Source organism: Canis lupus, chromosome 10 (assembly GCF_003254725.2).
Source record: "Canis lupus dingo isolate Sandy chromosome 10, ASM325472v2, whole genome shotgun sequence".
Taxonomy (NCBI): domain Eukaryota; kingdom Metazoa; phylum Chordata; class Mammalia; order Carnivora; family Canidae; genus Canis; species Canis lupus.
The window spans coordinates 38,651,420-38,678,661 of record NC_064252.1 but is presented as its reverse complement, the minus strand read 5'-3'; the positions used below and the strand labels follow the sequence as shown (position 1 = coordinate 38,678,661).

General features: G+C 44.2%; 1 long non-coding RNA gene across 1 annotated transcript; it reads left to right on the top strand.

Annotated features, from left to right (window-relative positions):
- Nucleotides 1-1,535: 1,535 nt before the first annotated feature.
- On the top strand, nt 1,536-25,355 carry LOC112669681 (uncharacterized). Its single transcript, XR_003142440.3, has 3 exons — nt 1,536-2,625; nt 3,769-3,887; nt 23,524-25,355. It is a non-coding gene; the product is annotated as an uncharacterized LOC112669681 (long non-coding RNA).
- Nucleotides 25,356-27,242: the final 1,887 nt, after the last annotated feature.

Genomic DNA, 27,242 nt, shown 5'->3' with positions numbered 1-27,242 from the left:
GACTCTCACAGATGATTCTCTGATGAGGCTTCCAACCACACCAGAAAGCCGAATAAGCACAAAGAATTAAATCCAGGTGTCTAGGAGTAGCAAAGAGGACTGACAGCAGCCTCAGGACTTCCTGGAGCAGAGTTTGAACATCCACTGGCCTGCTGACGCTCATGTTTACCAGGCCTCTTGGTGATGTTTTCTGAGGCCCCACCTCAGTCCTTCAGATCTGGAGAAATGACAAATGTAGTGGATACTGCACTGTGCACCCAGACCCCATTGGCAGGCTTTGCTGCTGACCACTCACATCTCTGGGACTTGCCCTTGGCCTAAGGAAGCTGCCTTACCCAAGGTCATACTCCTTCCTAGGGAGAGCAGGCATCCTGAAAATGGTCGTTGTGGAGGTGCAAGGTCCCAGTCCCTCACCTTGACTTGAAACATCTCAAAAAGATGCCCCAGGTGTAGAGTTCCCTGTGGGATGGACTGGAGCCTCTGCTGCCCAATTCCACTTTCTCTCCCCATGGATATTGATCCTCAGAGCACTCCCACAAAACCTTCACAAAAATCTCAGAGTCTCGGGGTCTATTTTCAGGGATCCTGACCTGTTACAACCACTAATTCTGGCATACACTATACCTGAGCCCCAACACAGTCACTGCCACATCTTCCATAACCAAAAACATTAGATTAAAACAATGGAACCAGACTTATCTCTGGTCAACAAAGCCATGATGTAAAGAAAACATACTGGCACTAAATTTGAAGATATTTGAAATTTGACATCGAAAACGCTTTCTAGATTGAGATGGTTAAAGACAACAGGTTGAACCAACACATTTTATCTCCTCTTCTTCCAGAGATCCCAATAAAATTATAGGAAAGGAATAAATAACACATAAATGCAAATTTAATGAAGAGAGTCACTAATAGACAAGACACTTCAACAGAATGATGGGAGAAGGAAAGTAGATAAGAGGGGGGAGAATGTGCAGGTTGGCCTGGTTTCGAGGGAGAACAGCAGATGAAGGAGTTCAGTGAGCCTGGCCAACCCTGTGGTTCAGGTGTGAACCACAGCTCTGGAGCAGGCTCAGGACATGGGGCTGAACACGGGAGATGGTCTCATGGTTTTGAATAGGCCTGTCAACCCCACTGTCACTTTTCTTTACATGTTTCCACTGCTATTTAACTTCTTTAATCATCTGCGTATATTCCAGTTAAAAACAATGAAACAATATTTTAAGTGGAGAAAGGGGACTATTTTGAAGAGGATCACTTTTCACTCCTCCTTGCACTCCGTTTGGTCAGACAAGATCTCAAACAGACTGTATGAAAGATGACCACCACTCAGTAGAGAGGGAGGGAGTTGCTCTCTTAACGGCTGGATTCAGACAGCTCTGTGGGAACCCCCCGGGGACTCCAGGGACTGAAGTTTGAAAACCATGGGATAAACTATGAGAACTAATCTGCCTTCAAGTGCTTGTGTCCCTTTCAGAAGAGGGTGGGTTACCATTTCCTGACCCTGGCAGGATCCTGGGCATCAGGTTAGCTGGATTTGAATTTGCAGGTCCCAGCAGCCTTAGGGACCCAAGTTAAAAGGAAAAGCACATCCTAGAAAGATTCATAAGAGTAGAGACCCTTAAGATTCTTGTAGGGTTTGTTACATTCTGGAGCCTTCTTCCAAACCTATCAAAGACAGTCTCCTAGCTTCAGGCAGAAGCGCTGGAAACACTTCAGGACACTGCTCTCGGGATTTTCCATTCTCTGCATCCTGTGGTTCCCTGAGTGCTGTGCAGAGGAGGAGCTGGGGACACGCTGTCCCGGGAAGGAAGGGGTTGAAAGAGAAGGCTTCCATGGAGATAAGGAGACAGAGTGATTTAGTGTGAGCCAATTCACAGATGGTCTGGGATGATTTGGAACATACTCAGTCAGGAAAATTGGGGGAGCTGAGAACAGCGTGTCTGTATTTCATCCCGGAGAGTGTGGGAAAACAAGCGGAGTCCCCACTGAGCGTGCGATCCGTCTGCCTCCCGGGCAGCAGTGGAGAGACAACTCACAGGAATATATGAAAAATTGAGAGTGGAGATGCCCTGGATATTCAGCAAGCAGAGAAATCTATTCCCTTGGGGTAGTTAACGATGTCCTCAGGTCAATGTTATACATGGCTTTTTCATAGCATTATTTTATTTTATTTTTTTTTTTAATTTTTTTTTAAGGTATTTATTTATTTATTTGTGATAGTCACAGAGAGAGAGAGAGGCAGAGACACAGGCAGAGGGAGAAGCAGGCTCCATGCACCGGGAGCCCGACGTGGGATTCGATCCCGGGTCTCCAGGATCGCGCCCTGGGCCAAAGGCAGGCGCCAAACCGCTGCGCCATCCAGGGATCCCTCATAGCATTATTTTAAAGAAACTATAAAGGGTTGGTAAAAAAAAAAAAAAGAAAGAAAGAAAGAAAAAAGAAAGAAAAAGAAAAAGAACTAAAAATGGCCTTTTATAAACAGGAGAAATTGGTGAGCGAGGGCTCTGATTATGGGACAATTCAGTTTCTGCTGATACTTTGTGTGTCCCTGCCTCCCCCATCCCTCCTCTGGGCAGAATGGAACGAGGATTTCATGGGCTTTTCATGGCTCCCAGCAAGGTAAGTCTGGCAGGTGGTCTCCTTATTTTACAGCAGAGAGAAGATTCCCAGGGACTGGGGGGTCCTTGCTAGTAAATGACAGCAGGGGACATTGAAGCCGAGGTCCCCACTCCTGCTTCATTCAGCATGCCAGTGCCTTGTCCTCCAGAAGTATGCCGCAGTACTTGGCCACGGTCTGTATTAATCAGTCCTTCGGGTGAGTGAGATGCCCTCCCAAGTATGAGACTTCCCCACTGCACAGCAAGTAATTCGGGATCTCTGGGTGAAGTGAGGGAGGTGTGGCTTTGTTACAAGTTCATCTGGTGATTCTAACATGCAATGAAGGTTGAGCTGGTTCTGATCCTGCTTTGAAATGAAGGCGGCTACTAGACATACAAATTAAGGAGAATGGTCAGGGTTAAGAGATCAGCACAGGGGACATGGAGAGAAGCAGGGTAAAACAGGAAGTTGTTTTAAAATGTCCCCAGGATTTTGTTTTAATCGGATGTGGTAAGATGACAGGGAGATAAGGCCTTGAAAGGAGAGTCATCACTCAAAGTTCCCAAGAGGGTGGGGGCATGCCTGTGTTGCAAGGTTGCCAGGGGAAGTACCAGGGTGGGTCTGGAGGCAGAAGTGAGGGGGAGGCAGGGGCCAGGGCCTTTGTTGTGGTTTTCCTGGTAAGAAATGGGTGATGCAGGGGTGGCATGCTGAATAAACTCAGGATGGCATAGCCTGAGTAATTTCAGTAGGACCTGGCCATAGGGGTGGTCCCCAGTTGTCTGGTATCTGGCTCAGGGGTGCATTAGGGAGGGGTGGGGGTGGTATATTGTCTGAGTGTGTGACAGTTTGCTAAAGGAAGTGAATGGGGGGGCCTCCAGGCTCCAGACTGGTTAGTTTGCATATCAAAGAAATGTTCTGAGGCTGGTTGTTTGCTATCTCTAGGAAATAGCTAACCCTGGGAGGGGCTGTCCTCCCCAGGCCCACAAGGCCCTGAGATGTCAAAATATCATAAAATAGAAAAAAAATTAAAAACATAATTAACACAGAAATCAAGTCAGACACACCTGGGCTGACTCTCAGGCTTGCTGTGTGGCAGCTTGTGTAGACTTGACTCGGTGTCTGTTTCTTCCTCTTTAAAATGGAATTAATACTCGTATCCCGTAGGGTTTTCTGGAAATGATAAGATGATGGACTACAATGTTCGGCTCCCTTGGCAAGTATTCAGCACATGAGAGCTACAGTAAAAATGAGCAACAAAGCAGTGGGCTAGGACCTGAGTGGAGGTAAGGAGCAACAAGTCCTGTACAACTCGTACTTTCAAGCTTCAGAAAATGACAGAGCTACTGACAGAGGTGGGGTGCAGGTGCATGGCCGCCTGGATGAGAAAAGGACAGACTTGTGTATGTCTGTCTGCATCCACATCCAAGAGCAGTCATCTTGGCCCAGAGCTGTGAGGTTGGGTCTGGAGGGTGGGTTACCTCTGAGAGAGAATGTGTGAAAGGACCAGTGAAGGTTGCCTCAGGCTGGACTCCATTAGGGGCCAGAGGAAGGCGACCCTAGGGAAGGAGATCCTGAGGGCCTCAGAGATAGATGGTTGTTCATAGAACCCAAGAGAAGGAGGCTTCTAGAAGGCGACAGCAAAGCCCTCATCTAGGGAGGTTGTAGCATTTTGTTATCTGAGCACCTTTGTAATAAAACTAAGATCAGGGACGCCTGGGTGGCTCAGCGGTTGAACATCTGCCTTTGGCTCAGGGCGTGATCCCGGGGTCCTGGGATCAAGTCCCGCATCGGGCTCCTTGCATGGAGCCTGCTTCTCCTCCCTATGCCTGTGTCCCTCTCTGTGTCTCTCATTAATAAATAAGCAAAATATTTCTAAATAAATAAATAAAACTAAGATCAGCCTCTCCTTTCTCTTCTCACCCCATCTGGTTGATATACTCAAGGTGCATATAGCTCCTGCACATCTTTGTACGTATGGAGCCAACACAATGCATAATTCAAGAAATGACTTTTAACTGAATTACGTTGAAACTGAGATAATTTAGGCATCATTCTATCTGGAAAGGTGATTTCAATTGAGGGGTGACATTAAAGAAAACTCCCTCTTTGTGTGTGTGTGTGTGTGTGTGTGTGTGTGTGTGCCTGGGCGCATGTGGGGTGGGCTTGGGAGTTACAACATTACTAGAGCAGATGCAGGAGAAGCCATGGGACAAAATGCAGTAGGAAGAAGGGACTGAGTCACCTTTCCCAGAAACAGTCAGAGGAACCCATAGGCTCAACCTCTGGAGCTGGTGTGCCACCTCGTTAACCGTGGGACCTGGAGCAAGCGCTGTCCTCCATCCTTCCTTAAAAAGTGGTTTCAGAATAGACACGTTACACTGCTTGGGCTTGATTACTATGAACCCAAATTGTCCGAAGCCATAGCTATTTGAAAAAAAATATCTTCGGGATCCCTGGGTGGCGCAGCGGTTTGGCGTCTGCCTTTGGCCCAGGGCGCGATCCTGGAGACCCGGGATCGAATCCCACATCGGGCTCCCTGCATGGAGCCTGCTTCTCCCTCTGCCTGTGTCTCTGCCTCTCTCTCTCTCTGTGTGACTATCATGAATAAATAAATAAAATCTTTAAAAAAAAAATATCTTCTTATTGAATGGAATGTATTGATTTTACTTTGGAGGAGCATATTGGTGTCCTACGGCTACTGGTACAAGTCACCACAAACTGAGTGTGTCAGATGACACAAGTTTATTATCTTACACTACTGTAGATGGAAGTCTGACTCCGGTATTACCAGGCTAAGAGAAAGTTGCTGACACTTCCTTCCGGGGCCCCGAGGGGAGAGGCCATCCCTTGCCTATCCTGGCTTCTAGAGACACCCCACCCCCACCCCCCACCGTGTTCCCAGGCTCATAGGCCCTTTCCCCAGTTTCCAAGCCGACTCCCTGTGGGCAAGTCCTTTCCAAGTTGCTGTCTCTTTGTGTGCTTTCTTGTCACCTCTCTCTCTCTCTCTCTCTCTGACTCTTTCTCTCTCTCTGACTCTGACCTGCCTCCCGCTTTCCCTGATCAGGACTCTTGTGATGACATCAGGCTCAGGGACGATCATCTCCCCATCCCGGTGCTTTCACTTCATCACACCTGTGAAATCCCCTATGCCATGGAAGGTACAAATTCACAGATTCTGGGAACTGGGACATAGATATCTTTGGGGGTGGGTGAGTGGGCAGGGCATCAGTCTGTCTACCAGGAAGGAGTAAGGGGTAAGCGCACAAACACAGGCTTATGGGGAAGCTTAGAATTTTCTCGGGGCATGCAGAGAGATGTAGAAATGATATCCTTGGAATTCCTGCCTGTTAAAAGTGGGAGATTGTGGATTGACTACTTTATTACCGGTGGTCCAATCTGGTGTTGAGTGGGGAGTGATCGTGGGAAAAAAAGGACAGGTCAGTAGCTCAAGGGGCTAAAAATGTGGTGATTCTAGTCCAGGCACTCCTGCAAACAGAGGACGTGACATTTTTCTGAGTCTGGGCAACCTTCCACACATCTCATTAGCCCAGGAGAGTCAGAAAAAGTCCTTAGCTCAAGAATGCTCCTTATAGAGCCCTCAGTTTTTACATATAGTCTAAAGATTATAGGTAAAAACAAACAAACAAAAAACAGTGGAGTCCCCCCAAAACGTTGTGACCCCAGCCTAACAGCCTCGCTTGGGAAAATCAAGGCTGAGAGAGGCAACATAAGCTCCTGAGAGCTGGGAAATGACTCTGGAGTGTGCTTGAGTTGAACTGGAAGGCCTACCAGCATGTTTGACCGGCAGACAGGGGGGCTTTTGTGTTTAGGGAAAGGTGTGGGGATCATTGTGTCAGTTAGAAGCAGCTACCCAGAATAAGAAGAAATACAATTCCATTTTCAGGTCATTGGTTTTTATTTTGTTTTGGGGTGCCATATATGCCAAGAAAAGGGTGCCAGCAGGCTGCCATTAGTAGGGCAGGCCCTGGTTCTTCTCAAGGGAAAGCTGGACGGAGCCAGGCCTGTTTGTTCAGCTCCCTTGTGCCTGAAGGCCACCCCCCAGGAGACAGAAGGTAGTTACGTACACTCTCTGTGTGGTGCTGAGCGAGCTGTCCAGGGATGTCCTCCGATCCCAGCCCCATCTCCCCAGGCCAGTGTCCTCTTTACCCTGCCGCTCTGCACCCAGACCACCATCATTTGACCCTCTTTCCTCTGGGTTAATCATGCCCCTCTCTGGGCAGCACATTTAATGTTCAAGTTCTCTGAGGAAGAAAAATTAAAACGAGCTATACTCAATTAATTTGAAGGCCTTGGCCCTGCCTGGAAAGGAGATGGACACTTAGTCACTGGAAATGGGAAACAAGCACCAAAAGCTGGACAAGGCGGATCCAGGAAACTCGGTTTCTGCCAGGCGCTGTGCTTTGCACACTCATTTGGTCCTATCAACAACCCTACGTTCCCAGGTGTTGTTATTCCAGTTTGACAGATGAGAGAAGGGAGGCTCACAAGGCCCCCAGCACACACGAGGCGTATTTCCCACTTCTGTCCCAGCTCCACGCCTGGCATATGTGGGGAATGAACCCGAGTTCCCGGTGTTCTCAGAGAGCATCCTACAATTCAGGAGGCTGAAAAATTCCTCAGATCTCACTCTGGGGCTCCAGACCCAATGCAGCTGGACTCATGGGGTTCATTGGATCTCAGGATGCTGGCTTGCTTTGGAATGCTCAAAAAATCCTTCTTGTAGAAAATGCAAAATGAACCCGATTAGCACATATACCACGTGTGGTGTAAGTAAGCCCCTTTTGCTATTTGAATGTTATTCAAATAAAGGATTATAAGCCATCTTGGCAGCTTACATTACCATCTCCAAATGCAAAAAGAACCAAAAAAAGATCCAGCTTTTAGAACAAGGGATTTGTTATTTGAGCATAAAGAAGAAAAGCAGTCTTTCTTTTCTAATTCAAAATAATGGAAACTCAGGTATGGAAAACACAGAAGAGGACATTCTAGACTAACCCTTCCCCCTCACTCCACCTCCTACACACACAAAAGCAGGAACTCCTTCCAAAACATCTCTGAGAAACAGCCTTTAGCTCCTTCTGTGACAGAACAGGCTTCCCTCCCGAGGCGGCTGGGCTCCACATCGTGTGACAGTGGGCTAAGTCCCTGACTCATGTTTTAACACTCTAGCAAGAAACAGAATGGGGAGGTTTGATTCCCTTTTTCCTCCGCTCTGCTCCTCCTCAGGAAAGGAGGCCTGTATTAGTCTCCTATGGCTGCTATAACAAATTCACACAAATTTGGTGATTTAAAACAACACAAATCCACTAACTTAAGAGTTCTGATGTCTGAAGTCCAAAATGGGTTTCACTGGACTAAAATTAAGGTGCCAGTCGAGCTACGTTCCTTCTGGAGGTTCTAGGAGAAAATCTGTTCCTTTTCTTTTGCCAACTTTTAGAGGCTACCTTCTGTCCTTGGCTCATGGCCCTTCCTCCATCTTCAAAAGAAGCAGCGTAGCATCTTCAAATCTCTCTGATTCTCCCACCTTCCCCTCCCCCTTTACCTGCAAGTACTCTGTGATTATAGTGACCCACCCAGACAACCCAGGATAATCTCCCAACCTCAAAATCCTTAATCACATCTGCAAAGTCCCTTTCAGCCCATAAGGTAGCATATTCCCAGTTCCAGGGATTGGGATTTGGACATCTTTGGGGTCTTTTTTCCACTTACTATAGAAGTTCAACCCTGTTTAAAAGGCAAGGTGAAGGAGCACCACGCAGACCTGGGGTGAGGAGATAGAAGACAGATTTGCAGGCATGGGAGCAGCTGAAGCACCACTTCAGTATCCCAGAAAGAGGCAGGGCGTCAGCCTGGAGATGCTGGATGGTCCATCCCTCCAGGTGGAGTGGAACCCTAGGTCCGTAGCTTTCCACCTAATCCCAAGTTTGGCATGGAAGCAATATACACTCCCTTCGAAGAATGCCAGAGCTTAGTTGAAGTTCCTCTACCTCCTGGAAAATGAGACTTGGGCAGGATTTTCATATGTTTTAGAAAAATTAAATAATGCAATATTTCTTCACCAGAGTGTAGAGATCCTCAGTCTATAATTGTGCCTCATTCATGTTTCTTCCTATAGTCTTAGAACTGCCCTTGAATGAACAAGTAAGAATTAGCCTGTGAGTTTTTTTCTCCTGACAGGAGTGGAGAGGTCATTCAAGATCCACCTCCAGCCCCACCTTCTTTAAAGACTCCCCTCAACATCTGTGGCCAAGGGACATCACCTTCTTCCCATAGCATTTACCAACTCCACCTTTTATTTGGCACTAGGTGTATGTACTCTTGTATTACAGTCATCTTTTACAGGTACACACTCAACATTCCAACCTTGCCAATTTGACTGGAGGTGTTTGGAAAGGCAAATCTACAAACTGTTCATCCTAAGCCCCCCGCACAGCCTGGTAACACAGCCAGCATGGTAGGTTCTAGAACCATGTTAATTGTCAATGAAGGAGCTCAAAAGGACTGTATCTGGAAAGTACAGTCACTTACAGTGTGATAGAAATAAGAAAGGCCTTGGGATTGATGGACCTAGTCTTCCTGTCTTTTGTCTAGTTTATAGTTTTCTTGTCACCCCAAATTTCCATACTACCATTAATTCTCAGTGTAGTTGCCGGACTTGTTTTTCTGAAAAGCAAAGCTCTTCACTCCTAAAGGCAAAACTCTTGGCCTGGCTTGATAATTCTACTTGTCCCTCCAGACTTACTTTTAAACTACCTCTTTCCTCATCACCTCCTGCAATTGCTAACAAGCTCTCAGGTGATGTGTTGCTAGTTCAACACACACTCTGAGTAGCCAAGGCCCACAAAAGTAACATGAATGGAGTGTTTTCCAGTCATTTGTTTACATGTAAACCTCTTGCACCAGAATGAGCAATCCCCTATAGGCAGAAGCTTGGATTTCCTGAGTGCAGAAGCACTCAGCCAGTACTGAGTGGAATGAATTCAAGGAATGAATCTTGGTGTCCTTAATGATTAGCTCAGTGCCTATAACACAGCAGATACTTGTTAAATGGTCATTAAATGGATGAATAGATTCACAAGGATTTTAGGGACATGTGCCTTCAAAACAGTTGGCTTAATTTTATCATCACCTTTCATATAAAAATATCTGGGAGTACCCTTTCATGTTATAAACCTAACTTTCCATTTCAACAACAATAATGATAAGGCCAATCATTTAACTAAAGCAATTTTGGATATATTGAATTTTGCCATTCATTTAAATGGGAAGTAATAATAGAGGTCTTGCTTTACTCACCAGAGGTAAGGCATTAAGAAAGAAGAGGATAGGAGTCCTTGTTTTCCAGAACCTTCTATTTTCCACCAGCTGCTGCCCAATGCCCTCAATACTCTTGAAAGAAACCAGAGGACAGGCTCTCTGAGGTTCTTGAGGTTTACCCATCAACAGATGTCACTGAAGATGGCCAGATTGATGTGCATACTTTGTGTCCTTTTCCATCAATGGGTATTTTGTTGTTTTAAAAAAATGCCAAACATATGCACTAAAAATGTATTGTATATTGTAATTACGCACAATTTCATTTGAAGGCCACTTTCCCTGGCCCTAAAATATGCAAATAATAGGAGCCTGCTTCCTTGAGCAGAAATTGGTACAGTTGTGTGGAAGGAGACAAAACAAGACAGGTGCCTTCCCACCCACCCTTTTTCAGGATGTGTATTAGTCAAGACCCTTTAGGCAGAATCAATAGAAACTCACTCTGGCTAACTAAACAGAAGAGGAGTCTAATGGAAGGATAGGAGAGGTAGCTCACAGTCAAGGAAGAAACTAAAAGGACATGTGGGGCTCAAGAGCGTAGGAACCAAAGGACCAAGTCCTGTAGGTGCCACTGTCTGCATGAATCAGCTTCAACCATTTTCCAGGTATCACTCAACTCAAGATTCACATGCCCAGAATGGATATTCTTACTGGTCTGGCTTGAATGGCATGTCCATCCTTTGGTCATAAGAGAACCGGATTACTAATTGAAATATTGTCGGGAATGCTCACTGTGGAGGAAGGCGAGCATCTCAGGAAAAACTAAGTAACATTATCAGGAAAAAATGAGGAACAGAGGCTGAAACAACTAATGTCTGCCATGATGGAACGGTACAGTAAAAATACAGTCGGTCCTTATCTTTCATCTTTCATGGACTCTGTATTTGTGAATTCACCCACTCACTGAAGTTTATTTGCAGTCACCAAATCAATACTCTGGGTGCTTTCCTGGTGGTTCACAGACATGTTACAGGGTGCAGGGGATTTGAGTTGACTCATGTGCTCATTCCAAATCCAGGTGGGACAAGGCACTGGTCTGCCTTCTTGTTCCAACCCTCATGCTGTAAAAAAGCATCTTCTTCCCAGGCTATTTCATACTATGAAATTGTTTGCATCTTTGAACTCTTTGTTGGTGACGTTGTGTTTAAAATGGCCCTCGGGGCTGTGCTGAAGTGGTGCCTGTGTTCCCAAGCACAGGGGGGCTGAGAGATGCCTTATGAAGAACACAGGAGTGTGAGATGTGCTTCGCTCCCGCATGAGTTAGAGTGCTGTTAGCCATGAGTTCAATGTCAATGATTCAACAGTGTATATTAAATAAGGTGTCCTTAAAACGAAGCACACAGAAAATAAGTTGATGTATTGATCTGTTGACCAGAAGCTTGCAGAAACCTAATTCTGTATTTCTTCTAGCAGCAGAGGTTCAGTATTCACTAAATTAGTGTTTGAGGTGACTTTATAGAGTATAACTACAATGAACCCATGAACAACGTGACTTTGGACTACCTGGATCCACTCAGATTTTTTTCTAAAATAGAGCCCTATAAATGTATTTTCTCCTCCTTATGATTTTCTTAACAATTTCTTTTCTCTGGCTTACATAATTGTAAGAAAACAGTGTACAATAAATATAACATACAAAATATGTGTTAATGCACTATTCTGTTCTGGTCAACAGTAGGCTGTTAGTTAATTTGGGGGGGAGTCCAAAGTTATACGTGGATTTTTGGCTATGTGGGGGCCAGTGCCCCTAGTCCCTGTGTTGTGTGAGGGTCGACAATCCTGTGAATAACAAGGTTAGACTCTAGATATATTAAGATACTTGGTCTTCAGACTTCTAATTGCTTCATTACATTTCTCTCAGATTTATAGTTACTTCATTTGACTTCAAACTAATGATTTTCTCCCCATTCTTGCATATTTATGAGTTGATTGCCATTTAATTATGTGCCATGTCAACATCTTGGGCCTTCTCACCCCAGTGTAGGGAGGGAAAGAAGACTGGGGAGACAGGCAGAGTCTTCCTGAAACAGATATCAGAGCCTTCCTATCAGGTTGAAAAGATGACAATCTTTTTCCCATTTAAGGAAAGCAATCAGCTCAGCTCACACAAATGCTGCATTTCCCTTGCAAATGAGCTTCATTACCAGCTTGTTTTATGACTTTTCTCTTAGCTAGAGTGAACTTCTTTCTTATGGCTCTGGGTCCTAGTAGAAAATTGCCAAGGCTTTGAATTATATTCTCATCTATAATCACACTTAATTATGAAGTTTGCCACAAGGCTGTGTGTGAGTATATTGGAAGGAGCTATCTTGGTCCAGTGAGATTTCTCTCAGCTAAACACACACCCTGGATTTGTAGAAAATATTCTTTTAACATACTTTACCTTTAACATTGAACTTATTAATGCCAGGTTTATAGTCCTTAGGAAACATTATCAGGTAACCTGGCTCAAACTAAAATCAAAACCAAAGTCTGAAAGTTCCGCGTCCATATAATAATTATCCTCCTAATGGTACCATGTGACTTGATTAATAATATCCACTCTGGACATACACCATTTTACAAAATAGCTCATTTGCTTAGGGGAACTTATCCTGCAATTGTGTTGATCGAAAATCAGTTTTAAACGACAATATCTTCAAGGGTCAAGCTATCTCTTTCTTTAGACAGTCAGTGTAAAAATAGGCAGTGAGAATGTGTTAATAATTCACAAAATAAAAAATAAAGGTAATCAACAAACATATAATGGTAAGACTGAACTCACCAGTGAGGGAGTAACATGCAAATTTAAACAAGTTACAAGTGTTCACATATTGATAAATACTGTTTATTAAATAATTTAAAAACCAGTATTTATGGAAGTGCAAGCAGATGGGCACACTCAGAAGTGGCTCCATGGTGAGGAAACGGGTGTGTCCTCATGAAAGGGAATTGGGCAGCCAGTGTAAGCACTTGGAGTAATGTGTCCTCCTAAATTTATCCTAAGGAATAGTGATCAGCTTCTCCTCCATTAAAGGATATTTGATGTACAATGATATTCAGAGAAGCATTGTTGATATAGTGAAAAATTGAGAACACACTGTATATCCAGTAATAAGGGGAAAATGAATAAGTTTTGATCTCTTTTTAAGACAGAGTATTATGCATCTATGAAAACTGTGTTTTTAGGTAACAGGCAAGGTTAATTAAAACCACAGTGAAATAATATTTTATACCCATCAACCTGGTAAAAATCTGAGAGTCTGACAATAAGTCCACGAAGCTATATGAAATCTATGCACAATGGGCAACGTCTAGTGCCCCACAATTCCACTCCAGGTATAGTTTCCTAGAGAAACGCTCCACAGCCAAGAATGGTAATAGCAATGATGCTTCTAAAGGAAACACACAGGAAACAGCAGTGCACTAGAGGGCTGGTGGATATACTTCACAGCTCACCAGGTAGTAGTGAGTGTGAACAGCCTAAGTGGCACAAATCCACATTCATGAACCTCCAAACAGAATATTATCTCTGCAAAATAATGAGAAGATAAAAAGCAAAATAAAGAAAACTAAGGCATTTTTTTTTTCAGTTTAAAAGTACAAAAAAAAATCCCATTGTATCTTGCTTAGGAACCAAAATACATGAGGGGAAGATATAAAGAAATGGACAAGATAGTATTCACCAAAATCTGCAAGACAGTTGCCTCTCAGTGGGGGAAAATGATTTACGACTGATAGAGGTGCACAAAGGAATTCAGCAGGATCCAAATATTTTCTTTCTTTGGCTGAGAGATGGCTACAAAGATGCTCTTCCTGTCATTCTGTCAGTGGTAAATAATGCACCTTTCTTTTATTTTAAGTTTTTATTTAAATTCCACTATGTTAACATAATGTTATATTAGTTTCAGGTGTACAATATAGTGATTCAACATTGCCACACATGACTGTGAGCTCTTCATGACAAGTGCACCCTAAAAATGCACATTTTTTAAAGGAATATGTGATGGTATGAGAAGATTTAGTTTCATATAAACTGAAAAGGCAAATATGAAATTGCATTCAATGGAATTCTGTATATGTGTACATATATACGTATATAGTACACACATACAACGTAGTCATTACCTCTTAAGTATGGGGGTCGTGAGTGATGTTCATTTGCTTCTCACATTTATGCCCCTCAAAATTAAATATGCTATTTCTATTACTGAAAAAATCATTTTTATTGAAATGTTTTGAATGTCACGCTTGTATCCTATTGGACCTTTGATTGGTGTATGTTTTAATCATAGTTTCAGATTAAGTTGCAGGCTTCTTGGGAGCCCTCAATAAATGTCTTTTTTCAGTAGAGCCAGATGCAATTTCGGAAGGCTCTGAATTACAAAGTAATATTCCCCTTGGAGACAAAAATAATCATAGCAGTCAGAATTGGTGATAGACCTCTATTAGTAGTTATTGGTCCTGGAAAAGCCATCCATTGAGAAAAGGAACACGTGTGTCAGTGGGAGAGAAAGAACGCTGATTTCATTTATTTTAAATCCCTTCACATGTCCCTGAGAAAGAATGGGTGACAGTTTTAGAAAAATGCACTTGGAGTGGTTAGTAGTTGGTACTCGACCAACTGAAAAAAACAATCACATCGTTTTTTTCGACCTGGTTTCTGTTTTCCTTTAACATTTCTTCTTCAAAAGGCTTTCAGACATGAGGGAATTTTAGAACAGAGAGGAATTGCTCAAGGCATGCATGCTATGTTGGGTGAGAAGAGGTCTAGAACCCTAGGTCCTAAGCATTATTTTCGGTCAGATGTGGGGAGTTGAGAGGAATGACACATAGAGGCCAGGACTCAGAAAGATTAAGTAGTATCTTTCCCATCTGCTTGTTCAGCAATAGAATCTTCCTTCAGAATTCTCTTCCAGAATATGTAGGCCATGCAAACAAACAGAATAATAGGGTTCAGTTAGCTCTGCTTATAAACTGCAAAATATTTCCAGCGAGCTAAATATGTCCCATAAATAATTGAATGAGTGCTACTTTGTTTTCAGATCCACTCTTGCGATATCTGAGAATCATCTTCTTGGAAAATTGATAGTATTTTCCTTTTTATCATTCTGGGTTTTTCCACCTTCTCTATGACCTAAGTTCTGCTGGCAGCCAGGTTGACCCAGGCAGTGGCTGCTAGGAACCTGGCAAGCCATCTCTTCGATTCACCTGGTGTCAAGGTCTCCAGGACAAGTCAAAGAGCCCAGATCTGAACATCTAGACTGGCAGAAGGATATCCACCTTGTCACTTAAGAGCTCCAGCTAAAGTGTGAGGCAAGGGGAAAATTTTCCGTGAATGCTGGTCATGCTCTGAAGGTAAAATGTAAAATTATACTTATTTTTCAGCATTTGATGGAACTATAACTAAAACAGACAATTGCACAAACCATGGATACACCATTTGATAAATTTTCACAAGGTGGCACTAGGGTTTAAATGAAAATATATGTAGATAAGTCGGTAACTTGTCTTTCTTTTCTTTTTTCTTCATGTAAAAATACAGACTCCTTAAAATCATGCCCAGGGAACAGAAGTCAGAGCAGAAAACAAAGTAAAACAGAGGACTGTTAGTCCTAGGAAGCTCAGCCTGTATGAAAATATCCATAAAAGTGTTCTCTGTAGAGTACTGACACTGAACGCCAAGCCAGCTACGGGGGGGGGTGGGGGGAGGGCTTGCCACCCGGCAGATCCCACAGCCCCCATGAGTGGGGTTTCTGGTGGCCAACCATAGCCACCCTCTATGTCTCAGCTGCCCTCCTCCACTTCAGCTTTGGCTTGGAGTGGCTGGAGAGAACAAAATGATGAGTGGGGTGACCTAATTTGTGTGTAGCAGCCACCCAGGGACAGCAGCACAAGGTGGTGGAGTACTGGGGTGGGACAATCCTCTGCCCACTCTATTCATGTTGTCTATAGGGGATACTGGGAGTGCTCTGCCTTTATCCCCTCAATCCTGGCTCCCCAAAGGCCTCCCCTAGCCCCGGACACAAGGGCTGCCCTGAGGTGTCCACTCTTCATAAAAGGACTGACAGTATGAGAGTCTATAAACACTGGAGCTTTCTTACCCTCAGGGCAACTCTGCCATGTGACCCCACTGCCCCAAACTCCCTGTGGCATTGAGTGGACACTGGCTGCCAGGGGTCTCTAGTGGATACTGTAGCTTTGTTTGGCTTTCTTCCCTCCTCTCTTCTACTCCCCAACCATGGGCCTTTCCTGGGAATACTAAGGAATCCCTCTGATGTCTCTCATGGTCTGCTTCTGAGGAACTCAAACTAAGATAGTATCATTTTGGATCCACATAAATATTCTTAATGCTTCACCTTGATTCGTGAAACTCAGAAAGGAAACAAGTTCCTATGTATTGCAGGGTGGCACTTGATCTTGAGCCACAGTTCAATCTAAGGAACACTGCTAGTGTTACTTTCTTGATGATTTTCATGAAAATGCTACTTTGAGACAAAATTATAAAACATGTGATTTAGGAAAAAGGAGAAACTGTATTACCCATATAATCATTTGAACCAAGCTGTCTTCTGAGGAATAACTCAAAGTCCCTCAATACTGGAGAAAAAATTTGTGTTCTCTGTCATCTATATTAGCTCATTGAGAAAGATCCCCCACTGATGAATAGAGAGGAGGTGTGTGCCAGGAGTGGGTAGCAGAGTGCTGGGTCTGCTCTCTGAGTGGTTTCTCACCAGGCCCTACCTCCCTAGCGCCTGTGATAATCTAGTGGACTCATTCTCCTGCCCACCACTGCTCCTTGTCCATAGTTCAGGGATATACCCACTCTGTTGGCTAGAAAAAGAAGATATGTCGGAGTGGGCATGGCCCTCTGCTCCACACCTGTGGCTTAACAACCAACAGAAGTTTACTTCCTTGTCACAGAAAGTCCAGCCAATGGGGATGCAGGGGCTCGGGTCCATGCAATCATCCAGGGATTTGGGCTAATGGAGACCCTGTCACCTTCAGCACAAAGCTTTCAAGCAGCTCTGGTCTTGACGGTGGCAGATGGGGAGAAAGAGCCAGAGAGGAGCATACCAGGTGGCCTAGAAATGACATGCCTCACTTCTGCTCATCCCATTGGCAAGTACTCTGATGCCTGATGCCTCTGTTTACAACTGAGATCATTTTTTGATCATTTTGAACCTAGAGAGAAGGTGCAAGTATAGGGGAAGCAAGATTTCAGAGGCCAATAAAATGCACTTTGGTAAGCAAATAATCTCTACCATGATTTTATGCTTGGAAACTTCCTGTTGACTGTTTATACTGAGGTTTTATAGCAAATCCCTTCTAAATGTTTTTATGAGAATGCATGTGACACATTTCCTGATATCTGCTAACAGTTGATTTTTCATGGAGCAAGCCATTTGGGGAGGTAATGTGACATCAAACACTGCATCCCCAGCATCTACACTTACTGTTTGGAGGTGAGTGTCCCACCTGCTTGTCCAAGTGGCTGGGAGTGTTTGCTATGTAACTGGGAACACATTACCCTTGGAAAGTATTTGTTTTGCCTTTTGTTTTGTAAATATGTCCCAGTTTACAATGCAAAAAAGGATTTCCTTCAGTACTTCCAAGTGATTTTTTTTCCATCATTCTCTTTACTCAACTTATTTTCCCACTATTTTTTTCTCCTATCAATTCTGCTCATGATCTGATAGCTGGATCACAAATTGTCTTCATTTTGAAAGTACATAAACTTACTATCTGACAACCCCAAATATGGACAGCCACTTGGCTTTTTTCACCACCAAAATGCCATGGTGACAGGGCCATTGCTTTATGTCCCTTTTTGGGGGACATAAATGTCCTCAGTTGTCACTCCATAGATTGTCAGTGTGCATCTTCTAGAAGCGTATTTTTTTCCCTTGTTAGAGACTGAACATTAGTCTTTGGGTAGTAATTGTTGTGTTTTTATGATTAACATATTTGGCAGCTCATCCATTTATTCATTTGCTTACTTATTCATGCAACAGAACTTTATGAGTTTGCTGCATGTCATTATTAGACTTTGCTAATGGCTGTCAAAAATTGCAAGAAGTCTTGCTGGAGAATAGCATCAAAGAGCTGGTAGCAAAATAAAAGGGAGTGTGAATGACTCACCTTCTCAAAGCTTAGGGGTGAACCAGAGAGTGAAAGGGAGGAAAGAAGAAATGAAGAGAAACCTAGGGTCAATTTCCTCTGGGCATATGAAGTCCAGGAGACCCTCTTGGCCTGGCTCCACTCACCAAACTGGCTGGATGCATCAGCCCTTACTCCCCATTCCCCTGTGAGATAAACTGGCTGGGGCCAGTGCACCGCATCCTTCTTTGGGCTTGAAGACCTCTCTAACATATACCCAGGCCCATCCAGGTCTGCTCTGCTCCTTGAATCATTGCTCTGTAAGCAAGTTTTCTTTGTTTCCAAATTCATTCTTAACATTGTATAATTTGCTTGAATACTATCTAAGCCAATGAGATGTGAGGACAAAAGAAGAAATAATTGTTGCTTGAATGGCCAGTACATTGAGTGCTTTGGAAAGAATCACTAGCCTGAACCCTCCTTGAGCCACAATGAACTTATGTTTACAAGTGCAATATATCCTGAACAGATGCAGTCCAAAGTTGGCTTTTAAAATGTCAACTGTTAAGATCTCTTAAAAAGGGGTAAAGGTTAATAAGATTCACAGCCTAGGCAAGTGACAAGAAAAGTCAGTTCATAAAAAAACCTATGTACATATCACATAGAAAAGTTTCTCACAAGTCATTATCAAAGCTATGCAAATTAAAATGAGAATTGACTGTTTCATATAAAATTGACAGATGGAAAATAAGACTCAGTGCTGCAAAGTATAAAGTGAGAAGGCATTCCTGTTCAGTCTTGAAATGAGTTTGTACTGAGGAAAGTTTCCTTAAAAGCATTAGGTTCATATATATCAAGAGCCATAAAAAAAAAAAACACTAATTCCTTTAAACTTAATGACTCTACTTCTTGGAACTTATTCTAAATAGTCAGATACTTGGTCAAAGATGGATGCACAAAGATATTCCTCACAGCATTATTACAGCAAACGGTTTGAAGACACCCAAATGTGCTAAATTAGGAGATATATGTATATGTATATTTATATATTTATGTGCATATATATGGAAATTATATAGCCATTGAACATCAGATACTTGAACAATAGTAAATGATACGTAGAATTGCCTACTTTATAATTTGAAAAGAAAAAAAGAAACTCACAGCCTTGTATTTTGTATATACAAAATGATGTCTTATTTCAAAATTACCCTACATGTTTCATGAATAGAAAAAAAAGTAATAAGAAAATATACCAGAATGTTGACTATGATGCTTTTTCTTCTTTTATATTTTATTTACTTTTCTAATTTTCTGCAGTGAAGATTTTATGTATATAACATTTATAAGAAAAACATGTTATTTTCAAAATGGTACTAACAAGAATCAAAATGTCACACACACACACACACACACACACAAGCATTCCAGGAACAGCTGGTGATGTTTCCTAATCCAAGATATAGCCCTGGTAGCTTAAAATGACAGGTGTCAGAGAAAAGGCTCATTTTGTCCTGGGGAGAACAGCTCTAATCTGGGTGACCACAAGATTTCACAAACATTTCCAAGGAGGTTTTTCCAGATTAATTTCACTTTCTAGAAAGAAAAATATATATCACTGGGATTATAGAACAACAGGTTGAAACCTAATTATTTGATGGTTGAATAATTTGATGGCATCCTCATATTTCATTGGCATGAAGGCCTTACATTTTCATCAAATTGTCCAGGTTGGACCCTCTTGGCCTCAAGACTTTTACTTGTAATGACACCACTGCATCTGTAAAGATATTAATTAGCAAACTGGAGTAAGAAGTTTTTGGCATGCTTCTCAAAATTAAATCCAGCCTAGAGTTACTATTGTAAAGGGCTAGGATGATTTGTTTCTATTTAAGTCCCAACAAACCCCTAAGCAATAAATTTACTTAAAAAGTACAGATGAATTTGAAAAATGTATACAAATTCAATAACTGCAAAACTTCATCTGTGAATCTTATAATTAATTTTGTTTCCAAGTAAGCAGCCTAGAAAGCAGCTGAATGCTCTCCCCAGAAACATCACTCAATGACTCAGAGTTCCTTTTTTCAGATTATCCTAGTTTTTCCAAACTCCAGTGTGATACATTTGGAATAATCTACATGCTACAGAATGACAAATGGGTGCATAGAAAACAGATTCATCTTTAGTTCAGAGTTCCAAAGATCAGAACTCTCACTTATCCACAAAGAAAACAGTGTTTTCCGAAGAAAGGAACTACTAAAAATTGTCCTTTTTTCTATTAAGTTATTATTCAAGCCACATAGTCAAAGTATAAAAACATTCTTAACAAAATTTCCTATTATGAATAACCACCCTTTTAAATAGAATAAGCAGTAGAAGCTAGTAACTTTGATTTAATCAATTAAATTCGATGAAATAATGCCTGTTAAGAGAACTGGGGAGAAAACTTGGCTTTTTTTCTGGAAAGGGCAAGGAGGTTTTAGATATCCACATATTCATTTGGATCTAAAAATGGCTCACGGCTGCCAAAAAAAGCTAGTGAAATTTTAAGCTGCATTAATAAAAGTACAGTGTCCATTACAAGGGGGATAATAGACCCATTGTTCAGCACATTTGCGGAGGACGGCCCATCTGGGGTACTGTAGGCAGCTCCACCAGTGAGGCCTGCCCGGCGCAGGACTCATGCGCTGGGCAGCCTGGGAAGCATGTCAGAGGATGAGCAGATGGGTGGGCTGGAACAGGCTAATGGGGAAGCGGGGTGGCATGTGACACAGGTATTCCAGCATCTGAGGAGCCATCATGGGAAAGGCGATTCAACTGACTTTGGGACTTCAAAAGGCAGAACTGAGGACCAACTGATGGGATTGACAAGGAGGAAGGTGTGAGGCTCCCCCCTTAGAGAGAAGGACAGTGCTGTTCTGGGAGGCAGCCTGGGCAGCCACTGGGCTTCCATCCTGCAAATTTGCCAGTGTTGATTGGCAGAATTTTTGTGCTGGAAGGGACCTTCACAGGTGGTCTGAAATAATCTCCTCCCTTCACATAAAGGAACCACGAGGCCAGCTGATGATGAAATCACACATGTCATCACAGAGGTGGAGTGGGGAGGGGCCTCTTTCCTGACCACGTGGTGGCCTTACCTGACCACATGGCCCGAGTAATTTATTTTCACTGCACATGGACATTGTCTGTATCTCTACCTCACATGCTGATTGAGACATGAGTTGAACAGATGACCAATAAATTCTATTATGTTTCTAGTGTTTGCAATGAATGCATGATGGCTCAGCCATAAAAAGTGAGTGGAGGGAAATGGTACTAACCCCCGGCACTAAAGAGTTTGTCATCTGATTTAAAATTTAAAAAAAGAAAAGAAGATATTATATACAAGTGGAAATAATCTCATCACAAGGCAATCTCTGAGTGAAAATTTGGTATGGATGCCCAGTCATCCAGGAATTCTGGGGAAGGGAGGCTGGGCTGGAACAGGGAAGGTGAAGGAGTTGAAGGCCCAGTAAGATACAGAGTAGGTAGGAGGAAGAGGGGTTTGCAGGGGAGAAGCCAAGGGAGACAGCCTCCGTGCGCCTTCTTCACTGCTCTCAGGATCCTGGGGCCATAGTTAGCAGTGCTCATAACCAAGTAGTTGATTTAGCACGGTATGGAAAGCCGTGAAGGTACCCTCACAGCATGTGTCCTACCCCAGCTCCATGTTTAAGGATCGTACTGATGACACCCTTGGTAGGCCTCCTCAGGCTCAGGGGCTGCACATCTTTCACCAGGAGGGTTTATACAGCCTGTCATCACCCCCCTTTCCCCCCACTCTTACCAGGGTCCTATGTGCAGCTGTGTCCCCATGGCCCAGAGCAGCCTATCAGAGAAAGAGCTGATGTGTGGAGAATAGGCAGGAGATTTATTAAGGGTTTATGGCCATCTCAACAGGGATTTCTTTTTTTTTTTTCTTTTTTTTAAGATTTCATTTATTTACTCATGAGAGACACAGAGAGAGAGGCAGAGATATAAGCAGAGGGAGAAGCAGGCTCCCCCTGGGGAGCCTGATGTGCGACTCAGTCCTGGGACTCCTGGATCACGACTTGAGCCAAAGGCAGTTGCTTAACCACTGAGCCACCCAGGTGCCCCCAACAGGGATTTCTGCAGGGATTTTTACGGGGCTTCAGAAACTTGAATTTACAGCTTTGTCTATTCCTAGCAAAAATATAGAGCCAACTGGGACACAAGGTTGCTAATCCTCAGCAACCAGGCACAGCCAGGGAAGGCAACTCCTGTGTCTTTCTCTTACTGTCAAGGCAGAGAATAAATGACACTCAAGGCAAACAGAATGACTGAGAACTGCTAGATTCCTTTCTTGCCAGTTTTTCTCTTACCCTGAGTATTTGTAGAATGGGAGCAAGAGTTTGAGACAGCCTGACCGGCTGCTCTTAGGTGTCACGTTCTCTTTTTTTCAAAAGGGGTGGGGGTGGGGTGATCACCCACAATGGGTCATCGGGAAGTCACAGCAGGATGAACAGGTTCTGTAAACACTTGATTTTCAGAAGAGATGATGCAGGGTGTCCCTGACATAGCTGTGAGCCAGGAGGAAATTCTCCCAAATGAGCAATGAGCAGCTGCAGGTGTCAAATGAGGAGCATTCCCTCAGATGCTACCAGGCCAGACGAGCTCAGGTTTGGTTTCTCTCTATGCAAAGTAGGGATTTTTAGTTCTGGGAACAAACATTTGAAAGATGCAGGTCTTGTTTATACCCTCATCCATTGCTGTTGACTCTGAGGAAGAACGGGGGCCTATGGAAACCACCCTGTTAGGACACGGGAGTTTCTTGAGAAGGGCACTTTTCTCCCTGTTTCAATGCACTTGTTTGTATGTATCCCCAAATGACACAGTGGTGATTTATTCGGTGACAATCAAAATTGCAGTTTCGCAAGGGTCCCGACTCCAGGAAGAGAGAGCTCTATTGTAGTCCTCTGTCCACATGCCTGGCTGCTTTGAGAGAAAATTAATGACTTTGGAGACTGACATGTCTGCAAGCTCCTGAGAAAAGGAGCATTGCCTGTTTTTTGCTGATCAGAAAGCTCTGGCATGAGATTGCTCGATTGCAAATGAAACCATTCTGCCTCAGGGATGCTACTTTACCCAGCCGGGGACAGGCAAAGGAGAGGAGGTTTGCTTGCCTGAGTATTTGCAGTGTTGCATTCTGTCTTGCCATGCTGAGCTCCCGTGGCTGCGGAGACCCGGTGTGCTGAAAGATCACACTCAGGAGCTCCTGCAAACCCCACGTCCTTTATTGTTGGGAATGACTTAGAGCATCAGGGATTGGAGGGGAGGGTAAGGAGCCAGGCGGTGGGGTAAGGCAGCTGCGCCGGATGAAAAATTCACCAGACTTGGCGTCAGGAAACCTGCGTGCAAAACAGTGCCTGGCACACAGCAGATGTTTAATTCAAACAAAATAATGTCAACAAAGAAGGCAGAAAAACTCACTTTTTTTTTTCTTTTTAGGGAAAAACAAACAAAATACCTAACCAGATGACTCGAAGATTCTGCTTCCTTCCTAAGAAGGGTTTCCTTTTCGTTCGGCTTTCCCCGACCTGGAGCACACAGCACTCACCCGCCGCGGGCCTTTCCCCTCCCGGGCTCATCAGCCTGGGCTCCTGTGGCTTCTGTCTGCCCTCGCTTTGGTTTCGTTAGAAATACACCTGCATCCAAAGCTGATTCCACCACTTTCCAGCTGTGAGACTTGGGACTTTCTGGTCCCTCTCCCTCCTTGCTAAAATGTGGATAAAAACCCCCATCAGAGAGGCATGCGAAGGGCCACAGGCTCCACGTGGGAAGCGGTGCCTTCTGAGGCCTGACCTGCTGCGCACATGTAAGGAGCTCTTCTGTGACGTGATGAAATGTGGACCAGAAGGAGGAAAGACAGGCGCACCTGTTGCTCACGTGCAGCAGTCTCCTCTGAGCACAAGAAAAGCCACACGGTTACTCCTGCCCATGGGCCTCTCAAGAAGACAGGGAGCTGGGGAGACAGCTTCCTTCTCAGCCTCCCCACACCTTCGTACTGAGATATTCTACCTGCAGTGCCTAAGCATCCAAACCAACCTTCCTTGCAAGGGCTTGGGGACATGTGTGCTGCTGCCTAGGCAGCCACTGACAAGCCACTGGTGGCTTTGACATCCCTCACTCACATCCACTTTGACCCCCCAGGGAATTGGAGTGAGGGGTGCCTGGCTTCCTGCCCCCCCCTCCCCACTCAGGCAATGCTACATCTACTTTAGTAGAAGCCGCAGTATCACTTCCAAGTCCCAACAGGCTCTATTCGGGAAGCAGAAAGCCTGTCCCAATGGTTGACACCTTCAGTCACCTGCTCCACAGAGCACACTTGTCACCCCTGTGACAGTCATGTCTTCTGTGACCCGTATCTTAGCAAGAGATGGGGGGTATGTTTGCTCAGAAAGCAAAACTCCATTGTCACAATCTGTAGAAGCTCCTGGAGGAATCTCATTGAGAGAAGATGTCTTTTAATCAGAGAGCCTTCAGTTGTTCCTTGTCCTTAAAATCAGCATTACGGTCTGAACTGTGTCCCTCACAAGGTGCTGTCATGTCCAGTGGGAGTCTGGAGGGTATTCTGGAGCCCGCGAGGCATTCTACAGGGTTGCTGGTTAGTCTCCATCTCTAGATCTCCTAGCCTAGATGGAGGACTCATTCCTCTTTGGACTTTCATTTTCTAGCACATTCCTGGTACATAGGAATAAAGAATGAATGAATAAATAATGGGATACATGAATAAATAGGACTGTTTTTGTAAAATACAGACAGCATCCAAACAGGAGCAAGCTGACATCCTTGACAATCAAGAGAGACAGGACACATTGCAGTCGTCAATATGCCTTACTAATTGTGCACCTACTGTATGCAGAACATGTTGCAAAAAAAGGAAGTGGCTTCACCAGGTTCCTCTTGCATAGTTTGGACATAAGTTTTCCAAAAATCAATTTTCTAAGGCATTTCTCTCACATCAGTTTCTCGCTGTGGCCCAGGAGAAGGTTCTCTGTAATGTGTGTGTGAGGGATAGGAGGGAGGCGGTGAGGAGAGAGACATTGGAATGTCACTCATAAGCCTCTGGTGGATTAAATGAGGCGGGCTCTCATTAAGCTCTTAGCTCACCTGATTTGTTATGCGAAATGAACATTGCCTGCTCTTTCCTCTCATCGTGAGGGTGTCAGATTTGTTCCCCATGGAGACATAGCCACATACCCTGTTATTCCAGCAACATGTATGTAAACAGATCAATGGCATGACAAATCCCACAATAAATTGTTTCTCTTCCATCGGTATATTAATAGCTGCAGTGACCGCTAACGTCTCCCCACACCTGTGAGATCATTGATCTCTGGTGCCCAGGTGATGGATAAAAACTGGGATGTTTAAGATGGACGGAAAGAATCTACAGCTTTGCTAAAATAAGTGCTGGCAGGGACCTGTTCTCAGTCAACTGAGAAGATCCATGTTAGAGTAGAGAACATTATTGATCTATTTGGACAGAGTGTGGCTTTCATTTATCTTAGACCCTTAGCTATTTATCTTCAGATCTGGCTCAGGACCAGTAAGAGGGGAACTGGTATCTAATGATTAGAAAAATTTCTTGGGGTGAGGGCTTCTGGGGTCTGCCCCACAGTGAGCCTCCCCATCCTCTACTTACAAGTTGGAAAGTCTCTCAGACCTCCAGATTTATAGTTGTAAAATGAGAAGGGTAAAGTATTATGCACATAGTACAGATTCGTGAATTGCAACGATCCTGGGGGTATCCAGTATCCCAGAGGGACAGCTGGGAAGTCTAGTACATCCCAGTATCTAGTACAGTGATTATTGGGCTTTGGTGTGAACCTGTTGGAATCACATGGAGACTTGTAAAAACAGGTGCCAACCCCTCACCCTAAGATTTCTGAATCATCGGGTCTGGGGTGGGGCTGAGAATCTGCATTTTTAACAGATTTCCAGCTGGTCCAGGGACCTCACCTTTAGAGCTAGTGGATTTAGTGGCATGAGTTGGATAATCAGATGGTGAAATCCAGCTCCTCTACTTCCTGGTGGTGTGATCTTGGCCAACTACCTTATCGTCTCCAAGGCTCAGTTTCCCCATCTGTAAAACAGGGGGAATAGCCAGTGGATGGTAGGATGGTTTTGAGAATAAACGAAGAATTGTGAGCAGAGCCCAGAGCCCAGTACATAATCAGAGGTCGCTATCATGTGTTGCTCTTATCTCCCATCCCAACTAAAGGTTAGAAACCTAGAGAATTTTAACAACGTTCATGCCGACAACTGAGTTTGAGTATTACTTTTTAAAAAAGATTTTTTTAAAATTTATTCATGAGAGACACAGGGAGAGGCAGACACACAGGCAGAGGGAAAAGCAGATTCCCTGCGGGGAGCCTGATGTGGGCCACAGTCCCAGGACTCCGGGATCATGACCTGAGTCAAAGGCAGATGCTCAACCACTGAGCCACCCAGGTGTCCCTTAAGTATATTGCTTACAAGAATTCTGTGCTTAAAGAGTGAGTGTGACAGACCCAAATTCGGGGTCTCTGTGATTGCTTAGGATAAGCAGAAGGTCACTTGCCAGGCAGAATGACAAAACAAGGAAGGCTCCCTTCCCCCAGAGCCTGGCAAGGTGAATGGTAGAGTTCTGGTGATGGAGTCATGTGTTGGCAAGGGACCTTGACTCCCGGGGTCAGGAGGCCTGGGCTCTGGTCCCTGCCCCACATGGGCTGGCTGTGTGCTCTTGTCTCCCCTTAAAGTCTCCCTCTGACCTACTGACCCCCTATCCCATTCACAAAATAAGGAGGTTAAATCGGATGACCTCTTGGGCCTCCAAACTTCTAAGAATCAAACACTGAGAGTCCCTGCTTGAGCGGCAAGTGTAATGCCTGCCGGGACAGGAGCAATTCTTGAGCGATGGAGGGAGAGGGCTAGGAGGCAGGGCCAGGGCCTGAGGAGGGAAGGGAGGGACAGGGAAGGGGAAGCTTCCTTCCAAATTCGCCCAGGCGCCTCCCACCAGAACACAGATTCCAGGGAGGAAGAAAGGAGCACCGTCTCAAGTCTGATTGGACTGAACTCTGCAAGTAGCTTCCAACTTTGGTGGGTGCTGAAGCCTGCTGGTGTAGCTACACCCAGGAAGAATAGGATCCTGGAAACTACTGGGAAATGAGAGGGGCCACAGAGAC